General features: G+C 36.6%; 1 long non-coding RNA gene across 1 annotated transcript; it reads left to right on the top strand.

Moving 5' to 3' along the window:
* The first annotated feature begins 11,227 nt into the window (after positions 1 to 11,227).
* Positions 11,228 to 12,013, top strand: LOC140879850 (uncharacterized). Its single transcript, XR_012149530.1, has 3 exons — positions 11,228 to 11,316; positions 11,851 to 11,913; positions 11,986 to 12,013. It is a non-coding gene; the product is annotated as an uncharacterized lncRNA (long non-coding RNA).
* Positions 12,014 to 12,350: the final 337 nt, after the last annotated feature.

Raw genomic sequence — 12,350 nt, forward strand, 5'->3', positions numbered from 1 at the left:
AAACATCTCTTATCTCTTTTACTGCTTTATTTACATTACGCATTTATTTACCGCACTTATATTTGATTGCTTTAAGTCTTCCGCTTGCGTACTAGCATAATTGCTTTAAATTGCTAAAGTTGCCAATAGAACCTAAATCCCTTTCCCCCCCCCCCCCCCCATTAGGTTCTAACAGTACTCAACTGGAAAAAGTGTCACTTCATGGTGACAGAAGGTATTGTATTAGTACACAGCATATCTGGGCAGGGAATTGAGGTGGACAAGGCCAAGGAGCAAGTCATTCAGAATTTACCTCCACCGACAACAATCAAGGGAGTCAGAAGTTTTTTAGGCCATGCCTGTTTTTATCGGCATTTCATTAAAGATTTTTCAAAATTTGCAAAACCTCTGTCTTCTTTATTGATGAAAGATGCACATTTTAATTTTTATTACACTTGTTTACAGGCATTTGAATTTCTGAGAGAAAGACTGGTCACTGCACTAGTGCTGACTTCACCGGATTGGGACCTTCCCTTTGAGGTGATGTGTGACGCCAACGACACAGCTGTTGGAGCTGTGCTTGGCCAAAGGATAGACAAGGTATTCCATACGATTTACTATGCTAGCAAAACCTTGAATGAGGCTCAATTGAATTACGCTACCACTGAAAAAGAGTTGCTAGCAGTAGTTTTTGCACTGGAAAAGTTTCATTCATACCTTGTACTTTCAAAAATCACTATATACACTGATCATTCTGCAATAAGACACCTTTTGGCAAAGAAATATGCAAAACCTAGGTTGATTAGGTGGATCCTTCTCTTACAAGAATTTGACTTAGAGATAAAGGATAAAAAAGGAGTAGAAAATGTTGTCGCTGATCACCTATCTAGACTAGAATGCATTCTTGATTGTGCACAGAATGATACTGAGGACATAGATGATTGGTTCCTGATGAAAAATTGTTTGTCATAGAACACTCGCCATGGTATGCTAATTTTGCAAATTACTTGGTCACGGGCACAATCCCAGATAACTTGTCTTTTCATCAAAAGAAAAAGTTTCTGTCAGATGTAAAGAATTATTTTTGGGAAAAACCTTTCTTGTTTAAAATTTGTGCTGACTCTATGATTCGGAGATGTGTGGCGGAAGGGGAAATGAAAATCATCCTCAGTCATTGTCATGACCGTGAGTTAGGTGGCCATGCTGGGCCTATCAAGACGGCAGCTAAGGTACTTGAATATGGGTTCTATTGGCCAAATATTTTTAAAGATGCGTGTGCTTATGTCCTTGAGTGTGATAGATGTGAGCGGATAGGTAATATCTCGAATCGTCATGAAATGCCATTGAATAATATTATTGAGTGTGAGATATTTGATGTGTGGGGAATCGACTTCATGAGACCATTTCCAAACTAATTTACGAAAAAATACATTTTGGTCGCCGTCGATTATGTTTCTAAATGGGTAGAAGCTGAAGCTGTTGCAACTAATGATGCACAGGTGGTCCTAAAAGTTTTGAAAAAAAATATTTTTAACCGGTTTGGTACACCCCGTGCAATTATTAGTGATGGTGGCACCCACTTTTGCAACAAACTCTTTGAAAAAATTTTGAAGAAATATGGTGTCAAGCACAAAGTTTTTACAGCTTATCATCCCCAAACGAGTGGCCAAGTAGAAGTGTTCAATCGAGAAATTAAGCAAATTTTAGAAAAAAGTGTGAGTACTAATAGAAAGGATTGGGCACTTCGACTTGATGATGCATTATGGGTCTATAGGACTGCTTTTAAAACTCCTATAAGCACCTCCCCATATATACTGTTGTTTGGTAAGGCATGTCATTTGTCAGATGAGTTAGAGCATAGAGCATATTGGGCTATCAAAGCATTGAATTTTGAATTTGCTGCTGCAGGTGAGAAGAGATTGCTTGAATTAAACCACTTAGAGGAATTTCGAGATCAAGCATACGATATGGCGGTATCCTACAAAGAAAGGACCAAGAGAATACATGATAGACGCATTCGTCAAAGATAATTTAAGGAAGGAGAAGCAGTTCTTTTGTTTAACTCCAGGTTGAGGCTCTTTCTTGGAAAGTTTAAGTCTCGATGGTCCGGCCCTTACAAAATCACTAAGGTGTATCCATCGGGGGCCATTGAAATTAAGGATGCAAGAAATGAGTTTTTCACGGTCAATGCTTAGAGGCTGAAACATTATGTAGGGGGTGATGTCAACTCAACGCCAGTCATCACCACACTGACCGACCAAGACTAGTTTGGAGAGGAGAACAGTCGAGCTCTAGACTCTAAATTGAGAACTACTCGCTTACCTTTCCCTTATTTTAGTTTATTTTTGCTAGAGATTTTTACCACTCTGTTCTTTTTCGTTTTAGAATTTTTTATTTTTGTTTAGATTTTAAAAAAATTCAAACTGGGGTGCGCTCGGACTGCGAAATTCTGCAAACCGAGCGCCCACAAATCATGCTACCTACTATTTTGCTAAAATGGGGGTGCGCTCGATCTGCGAAATTCTGCAGACCGAGCGCCCAAAAATACCCCAACTTACTATTTTGCTTATATGGGGGTGCGCTCGGTCTGCATAATTTTGCAGACCGAGCGCCCAACAATACCCCGGCTTTCTGTTTTTCCTAAAAGGGTGTGCGCTCGGTTTGTGAATTTTTGTAGACCGAGCACATCGCGCAATTGCAGAATTTAAAACGCCCGATCCCCTTTCCCCTTTCATTCAATTTCTTTCCTTCTTTCACTCAAAACCCTTGGCCGCCTCCTCTCCTCCATATTTCTCACTTTTCCCATCAAATTCGCAGGTACCACTCTCTGATTTCTCTGATTTCGTTCAAGATGGGTCCTAAGAGAGCAAAGATTGCCACCTCTCGTGCCTCTTCTTCATCCTCCACCATTATTGATGGCAAGTTTATCTCCGTGGAGGCGAAAGCACGATATGAAGCCGCCAAGATCAACCGGACTCCGATTCTTGAGAGAGGAATAGATCTATCCGAGAACCTCACTCACACCCTCGGCATCACTGAGCGTGGATGGACCGAGTTCTGTCGCCAACCTCAAGCGGCCATCGTACCGTTGGTACGGGAATTCTATGCCAACGCCCCTGAACGCACTGATAACAAAGCTTTTGTGTGGGGTAAGTTCGTATCTTTCGACCCTGACACTATTAATGCTTTATTGCAAACACCGAAAGTTGACGATAGCCAATTCCAAGCGTTTAAGGCTAACCCGGATTATAATCTCGTATCTGTTGAACTATGTTATGATGGGTATTTTTGGAAGGACTCGGTCAAGTTTGTATCGTTTAAAGAAAAATTTTTGAAAATGGAACCGGCATTGTGGTATGCATTTCTCACCCATAGGATGATGCTGGTAACCCACACGCATGTCGTGGTGATGAGTAGAGCCTTGTTGTTATTTGACCTACACAAAAAATGACCAATCAATGTCGAAAAACTCATCAACAAGGAGCTGTACACGTCTATCCGTTCACCGAATATTGGCATTTTCTTTTCGTCTATTGTTTTCGCACTGTGTGTGCGAGCTGGAGTTGTCGTGCGAGACGACGAGGAATGGAAACATCCAATGCAGGATGTAGACAGTTCACTTGTGAAGACAAAGCAAAATTTCAGATTACAAGAGTTCACATTGCAAGTGAAAGCAAGTTCCGGGGCCGGCACATCTTTGACCCGTGTACCAAAACCAATGTCAAGTCATCGCCCTGCTACCGAGACGACAAATGAATTGTACGTCTGGGCTCAATACCAGAATGAGTTTCAGAAAGTCGATGTTGCCCACTCGGAGTCCCAGACTGCTATGCTCCGAGCATTAATCTCTAATGTCGGGATGGATCCTTCAGCATTTCCTACTCCACCACCATATCCACCTCCATTCCATTTCCAGTACTCTGCTCTCCGCCAAAATTTTCCTGATGATTCAGATGACGAAGCCGATGGCAACGATGAGGACCAATAATCAGGGGAGTTTTTGTTTTTGTTTTATTATGTTTTGTGTGTGTTTTGCATTATCAGTTTTGTTTCGTTTTTCTAGCATTGGGTACATTGCTAGATGTTAGTTTGGGGAGGGTGTCTGTTGTGTGTTCATGCATTTTGTCTGCATTCTGTTTGTGTTTTTGTTTGAGTGAGACGATGAGTGGGGGCTGATGATGATATGAAGTTTTGAACTTTGGGTAAAAAAAAATTTTATGATGCTCTTGATTGAGATAAGAAACTGTAGATTGAACCATGAATAGATTACTCGTGTTAGACCAGTAGATTGTAACGAAAGATTTGATGAAATTTTTGTATGTTTGACCATTGCACAGCATAGGTGGTTTGTGGATCTTAATTGTGTTCTATGAATTTTGGCGAGCTGCTAGCATGACACTTATGATATTGGGCGCACCCAAAAAACCAATTTTTTTTTCAACTCCGTCCGGGCTTGGACAATGATTGAAATCTTAATCATTGTTCCATAGCTAAGTTTGCGGGTAAAATGGGGTTGATGCTCCATCCGGGCTATAGATGAGGGGATTTAAAAAAAAAAAGAGAAAGATATTTTGTATCCTAGCCAATTATAACTAAGTCAGCGGGTAATTATTGGGGCTAAAGCAATACCGGGTGTAAAATCCGGAGGTGTGTAATTCTTTATCTCAAAGGAGGTGGATGTGTCTAGAGTCGTTAAAAGGAATGGATACTTGAGAGTGAAACTTGCACTGATTTGTTATAGGGTCGCTAAGCAGATTTGAATTGGATTATGTCTGAGTTGTATGAAACTGGAATGACATTTCACACACACACATTCATGTTAAACCGAAGGTATATTATGAAAAATTAAGAGCGGTGTTAATTTTGTGTTGTGTTGTGAAGGGAATTCTCGGAGGCCATGAATTCTCATGAATCGTCTTACTTTCTTTAATGTTTGCATTCTATTTTGTCACCTATTTTGCTTGAGGGCAAGCAAAAGGTTAGTTTGGGGAGGTTGATAGGAGTCATTTTTCCATGTTTTATTCTTCGTTTTCTTGATGTTTTGCATTAGTTCCATGTTGTCTTGTTAGTGTTTTTCTAATTTTGTTTGCATTTAGTGTAGTTTTATGTGTTTTGTTTACTCCTATTGATTTATGGTTAAATTGGAAGGAAAACGAGAAAAATCATATTTTCGGGCTTCATAAGGATGTGTGCTCGGTCTGCAGAATTCAGCAGACCGAGCACTGACATAATTTGAAGAGGCAGAGAGTTGAAGAAAATGGAGTGCTCGGTCGGTAGAATTCAGCAGACCGAGCGCTCATTGAAAAAATTGGGCAGAAAGTTGATGGATTTTCCAGCACTCGGTCGGTCAAAAAGAGCAGACAGAGCGCCCGTGCGTGATTTTGGAAAATTTTATTTCGGGAGTTTTATATGGAAAGGACTCTGAGGGAAATATATATAGAATCTTTTCAGACGTTTTGGGGGTTGGAAAAACACAGCAAATCAAGACGGAGGCGACTCTGAAGATTGAAGCTTCTTCTTCTCGTTGGGAGTTCTTCTTCTTCACGATTTCTGAAATTTTATGTTGAAAACTTTGTTAGATTGAATTTTATTATGAATTGTAGTATCTAAACTCTCTTTTGTTGGAATTTAGAGGATCCTAACCCCGAAACATGTTTTTGTGATTGAATCATTGGACGAATTGATTTAGTTTTATGCGAGTATGTGATTTTATCATGGTTTATTATTCTATGTTGAGGAGTAGCTAACTTTAACATAGATTCGTAAGTTGTGAAGTGTTGTCGAGAGATAGATTCATGATTAGAACGAGTGATAAAATCCATGGACTTAAAATATGCATAGAGATATGATATTTAGTACATGTTGATAACCATACACCACCAGGTTGAAAGTTGTAGGAATTCAATGAACGCAAAGCAATCAGTAATGATAAACACTTAAAGAGATTTAATTGTTTCATTAACTGAGTTAGATTGGCATAAACTCGAGAGAGAGTGTCGATATATCAGGAATTCTTGTTCATCCAAATTCAATTAGGGAAAAGGTGAACCGAGATTCCAAAAAAATTTCTTCATATTATATTTTCTTGTGCTAAGCATTATTGCGATTTATTTTATTTCATTTTAGGATTTTAATTTGAATTATTTAATTTATAATTTTAGAATAATCAATGATCAAATTTTCGTTACTTTGGGTAGAGAAATTAAATAATTGAATTATTGTGACGTAGTCTCTGAGGACGATACTCGTACTCAGTACACTTTTATATAATTTGAGTCGTGCACTTGCGATAATTTTGAGCATAAAAGAAAGATAATTATATTGAATGTAAGTCTTAGTATTTGCTCGATCAGTTGGTATTGAATTTGTACCCTTGAATTAAATCTACTTCATACCTCACAAAAGGAACAACCTTCAAACCTCCAACCTCACCTTCACATGGATCCAACATGTTAAGCCTTTTAGTATTGTATCTTCTTTGATTCTCCATCAATGCATCTCCAAAATCCTGCAAAGAAGAACAAACGATTCTCGGAATTGAACCGGCTAAATCATGACAATGAGATAAAACCTCTTTGTACAAAAGTACTTTAGGGATTTTATTCAATTAAAAAAAATTTTCAACCTCACAATTTTAGACCATAATATATTCTTTTTTTCTTGGTCTCTTTCCTCTCTTTTCTTTTCTCTCTTTTTTTACCTCAAAGGTCATCTCGCTTTTTTGTACACTCTTTCTTTTGGCCTCAATTATTTATTTTTTTTTCTTTTTTTCATGGCTATCTCACTTTTTTCATCACTCTTTTTTTCAGCCATATCACTCAATTTTTCAATTTCCAATTGATCCTCAAGAAATTCTTTTGGATTCAATTGCAAAGAAATAATACATGAATTTTTCAATAACTCATTACTAGCTTCACTAGTAACATCAGCACCACTATCAACCACATCATGTACAATAGAAGATTTTTCATCAATCAATGATTCACCCTCCACTGCACATATTTCAACCCTAACATCATCAATAATAATTGGAGTATCATCAACCTCAATTTTTGACTCAACTTCAACTTTTGTTTCAACATCCACTACAACTTTGGATTCAACATCTACTTGAGAATCCACCACTTTCATCAACACCTCCTTAAAACATTGATCATCATCATGCCCAACTTTACGACACTATAAGCATACAATATCACAAGTACTAGATGTTGAAAGTTTAGATGTAATTTGATATTCACGCTTGAGAACTTCATAGTGATTAGGAGCAAAATGTTTTTTCATAACTCTTTTCATCTCATCCCAAGTAGAAATATGACTCATTCCATGTCTTTTCCTATTCATCACTACTTTATCTCACCAAGTGCAAGCATAGTCGGTAAACTCTTTTAATACAAGTTTAACCTTCTTAGCTTCAGAAAAATCACGACCTTCAAATATATTATCTACCCTTTTCTCCCAATTCAAATACGATTCCGAATCCAAATCTTCATGGAATGACAGAATTTTATTTTTCTTAAACATATCCAAATAATAATTAAATTAATCTTTCCTATCTCCCTCATCATATCTCCTTTCATCTCCATACCCATTAACTCTTCTATCTCTCCTACTACTATCATCTTTTCTTCTATTACTACCACACCCATAAAATCTACTTTTACTCTCCCTATACACATCATAATCTCCACCAAAAAAATATTTTCTATAAAACATTGTACCTGCAAGAAAAAGATTATTAATAAAATATTTCTCACTCAAAATCTCACAAGTCACTCCAAAGAAATCGCTCAAAGACTTTTTTTTGTTTTCACTCAAAAATATGTAGAAAGGCTTATGCTTTGTGATTTTAAATATCAAACTCACAAGTTCAAAACTTATAAACACTTGTCAATCGACTCACGTAGACTGAACAAAAACAAGGAATTGACTTTATGAAGATTGAAAAACTTGGCACCCAAAGAATCACAAGACACAAGAAAATTTGCCACAAGTTATTTTTCTACCTCTTTTTTTTTTACAATTTTCGGCCCCTCTATTTTTTTTTTTACCGATTTTTTATTTTTTTTAAAATAACTTGTAGCACAAAACACAAAACTTGGGCAACAAGGTTGGAAGAAACAACACAGAAATTCGACGAAGGATATACTCCAACGAAGAACGAAGAACGAAGAACACGAATGACAAAGAATAGATAAGAAGAACAAATAGAAATATACTACTTACTTGATCAAAGGAACCTTAAGCTCTGATACCAAATGATAAGAATCTTTGATGCATGAAAAAAAAAAATACGATTATAAAGAATCGCACCCTCAATTCAATAACAAAAAGATTCAATAATATTGTCCCAATAATTTGAACAAGTAAGATTTTGGATATCCACCTCTAGCTTACAACGAAACTAGCAACAAATAATCACGAGAAGAAAACAATCAATAATTCAATTAGGCCTTCAAAGAAACCTGTCTTTGACAACCCAAGTGAAAAATCAATTGACAAACACCATAAAATTTATGAAACTTTGATAAGTTTGATTTGATAAAAAACAAAACAAAGCTTTGAAAAAATTCTAGAGAGAATTTTTAATAATTGATAAAAATCAATAAACTGAATAATTCTTAATTGTCTCTCATGAATGAGAAGTTTACAATATATAAAAGAAATAAACTAGTAATCTTAATAGAATTAGACTAAAGGTTTCCTAGTTGGATTATAAATTCAAAATCCTAAAGATAATGAAAAATATATATCTAAAATATTTTAAAGATATCATCTAAAAGCTCTCTAATAGACTTATAACACTCAAAATAACCAATATATCAAAATATATCAAAAATCCTCAAAATTCCACGCACACACACTAACATGCCAAAGTGTGTGTGAGAGAACATCAGGCGCAGGCGCGCATAGGCTACGCAAACAAATCTTCACAAAGTCCCGAACAGCGCGGGTGCACAAGGCAACAGGCGCGGACGCGCGGTCTCTTCGCAATCATGGCGCAGGCGCGCTGAATCATGGGCGTGGGCGCGCGGAGCCCTCGAACCTTGTACCTTTTTTAATTGTTTTTTAAATGTTTTCTTCATTTTCTTGATCTTTTTGGTCTTCAATATTGCTATAACTTCCTCTAAAATGATCTCCAAGATTTCCAACTTGATTTCCATGTATTGCAAATCCTTCAATTATTGATGACAAATTAAGAGACATTTCTTGGAACAATATGAATCTTCAAGCACCTCCTAGATTCATATCACCGCAGTTGAGACAACATCCTCATCTTTAAACTCATGCTCACCTGCACCACTTAAATCTAGTGAGTCTAGAGGCTCAGCAAGCGTTCTATCCTTATATAACAACATGAAACCACATGCATGTATACATCATATAAAATATTGTGAATATACTTATACATGCATGATCTTAAAACATTACGTAATACTACATCTTAAACATCTCATCATCATATCTCATCATAAATATTATATTGAATACTTATCATAATATGGCATGTCTTGAATTCTTAAAACTCAACAGTTTGTATCCATGTCGGTGGCCTCATACATAATGATTGATCAATCATAAAAACCAACGTACGTGACGGTGGGGTTTTTACCTCTTATGCAACTTCACCAGGGCTTGCTCCGGATCCATAAGCTCATTATAACATTAACAGAAAGGTCATCGTGCCCGTTATCCCAGTCTCCAACCACATCACTTTTCACATTCACATCAACTTCCTTAAAAACTTTATTTTTCTTAGCATATCCTTAAATATCTCATTAAAATTCTTACAAATATCCTTAAATATCTCATTAAAATTCTTACATGATGCATGAACTAAAAAATTCTTCATAATTTCTTTATTTCATGAAAATTCGCGCGTAAATATATATTTAATTTATTTTCTTAAAAATCATACTTATATATATAATAAAAATACATGCATGAATTAAATATATATTTACGGACCTTTTTTTCAAGGACTTGTTCGAGCTGCTGACCCCTTAGACTTAAACCCATAAATTCTTAGACTGGTCCATTATCACATTAGACTAATCCATAAACTTAAATTAATCCCAATAAATTATTAAAGTCTATTAATAAATTAACTGAGCCCATTAACTTAATCTAGTACATTAACACCTAGTCTGGCCCATTAAATTTCTTTGCCCAACATGACTTAGCCCAATAATTCTCATGGATCAATAGGCCCCTGAAACTAATGGACTCACTTAAAACCATTAATTAAGCCCAAGTAATAAATTAATTAACTCAAGCCCATTTATTCTTAAATAAGCTCTTAATCACTTAAATTAAAAATACCCGAGCCCAACTAATATAACCTGGACCCGAACTCAACTAACTTGACCCACTATTTTTTAGACCCGACCCGTACCCAAAAACCCGAGCCCGGCCCGAATTAACCATCAACCAAACCCTAGCCTCTTCTTCCATGCAATCTCACGCGCAACCCCTTTATTTGCCTTTCGGCCACCCCTGGCCGAAGTCCCGCCGGCAAGACCTCCCTAGGGTCCTGTCGTTCTAACCAGACCAGCCCCTGGTCCAGCCTAAGCTTTGCATGGTCAAACCCGACCCCATTTTTCCCAACATGATGCGCAGATTTGCTTCCCTGGACAACAGCCCACATCTAGCCTTGTTCCAGCCTATTCCAAGACCTAACCACTCTCCTAATCTGGCCCTAGGGACCCTAGCTAGGACCTCAAACCATGGGGCAGTAGTTCGAGCAGCCCCTAGCCATGTAACATGCCCAAAACCAAGCCATATGCATAAAAAAAAAACGTGTAACGCCCCGAAAATATTAAGTCATTAATTACGAAATTAGAGATTTAAATTCTGAATTTGGGAAATGAGTAATTGGAAGATTATGGAAATTAGAGATTTAGTTTCCGAGCTAAAAATATTTAATTTGAGAATTTACGGATAGTGAGATTTAAATTTCGGGATTCTTAAATTAAAATATTAAAATATTTGAATTAGATATTTATGGGATTTAAAATTTAAATTCCATGTTTCCGGAATTAAAGGATTTAATTTGAAGTTGGAAGCTTGTTGAGGGACTGAATTGCAAATAGTGAAGAGTTGAGGGGCCAAAATGCAAATATCAGATTTTGAGTGGGACACTTGTCATTTGACTGGATATAAATGTGTAAAGGCATGTATTATCTTTAGAATTCAGATTTGTTCAGCCAAGACAACCGAGAGCTTCAATTCTTCATTGGATTGTCATTTTCAGTATTCAATATCTCAAGATTCGGTTGTCCGATTTCAAAACCGAGCATAGTTTTGGAATCCTTGCAAGAAGAGCTATCTATTGATGTAAGTATCTTTATGATTCAGTAGGTCTCGAAATTCTGATGTGTTGATGTTGGGAAAAATCAGAATTTAAGTATGTGGTAGTGTTCTTGATGATATAAGCTTTACGATATCGAAACCGAAATAACAAACGAGTACCGTATGAACTTAATATGTTTTCCGGCTTGGGTTTCGAAAGTATGCTTCTGATTATGCTTGTATTTGATGATCTTTAAGCTGATATGAGATGTGTATGTGTTGTTTATGATTGAGAGTTTGGATAGAAATGAAGTTTCGGTTACCGAATTTGTACCGTTATGCTGTCAGTTTATATTTGATAGATTCTGGAAATATATGCTGCTGATTTCGAGAATTAAGTGATGCAATGATATTGATATGAGTTATATATCAATGTTTAGATGATATTTGAGTTGTTAGAATTATCGGTTTCGAACTGTTACGTCGTCGGTTTGAATTCCGATCAAATTAGCAAGCCTTGAGTTGTTGAGCTTTGGAATGAGTTGAATGCAATATTGAATGACTTGATATGAATTTCAGATTGTTCAAGAATATATCAAGTTCGAGTTCGCACCGATTCGAATCAATTGAAGATTGGTCAAGGTTTGAGTTTCTAGCTTTGGGACTGCTATCATTCTATCTAGTGAGTTGATACAAGCTTGGTGTGTATTGTAGCTTGAGAATTGGAGCTACTTAGCTATCAAGATTGGAAGGTATGATTCGACGATGACCAAAGCAGGAAATGAGCATCGAGATGTGTTTGATCTCTCGATCCCTTAAATCACACAATAGTTTCTATTTTATGTGTTTATGTGCTTTACTATGCTTTATGTGAGTTATGTGCTTTGATTGCTTTACTTGAGTTCTTGAGTTATGGCATGTTTGTTAGGCTATGTAGGAGGTGATTGTGTATGGTGTCATTCCGTTGAGCCTAAATGTTCTTCTAGTTTTGCCTTGATATCGTTGATGAGTTTTAAACATCGATATCGTATATCAGTGATGAGATTCAAGAATTGGTACCTAAAGCCGGGTTTATAACA

The sequence above is a fragment of the Henckelia pumila genome, chromosome 2 (assembly GCF_033568475.1).
Source record: "Henckelia pumila isolate YLH828 chromosome 2, ASM3356847v2, whole genome shotgun sequence".
NCBI classification, from domain to species: Eukaryota; Viridiplantae; Streptophyta; class Magnoliopsida; order Lamiales; family Gesneriaceae; genus Henckelia; species Henckelia pumila.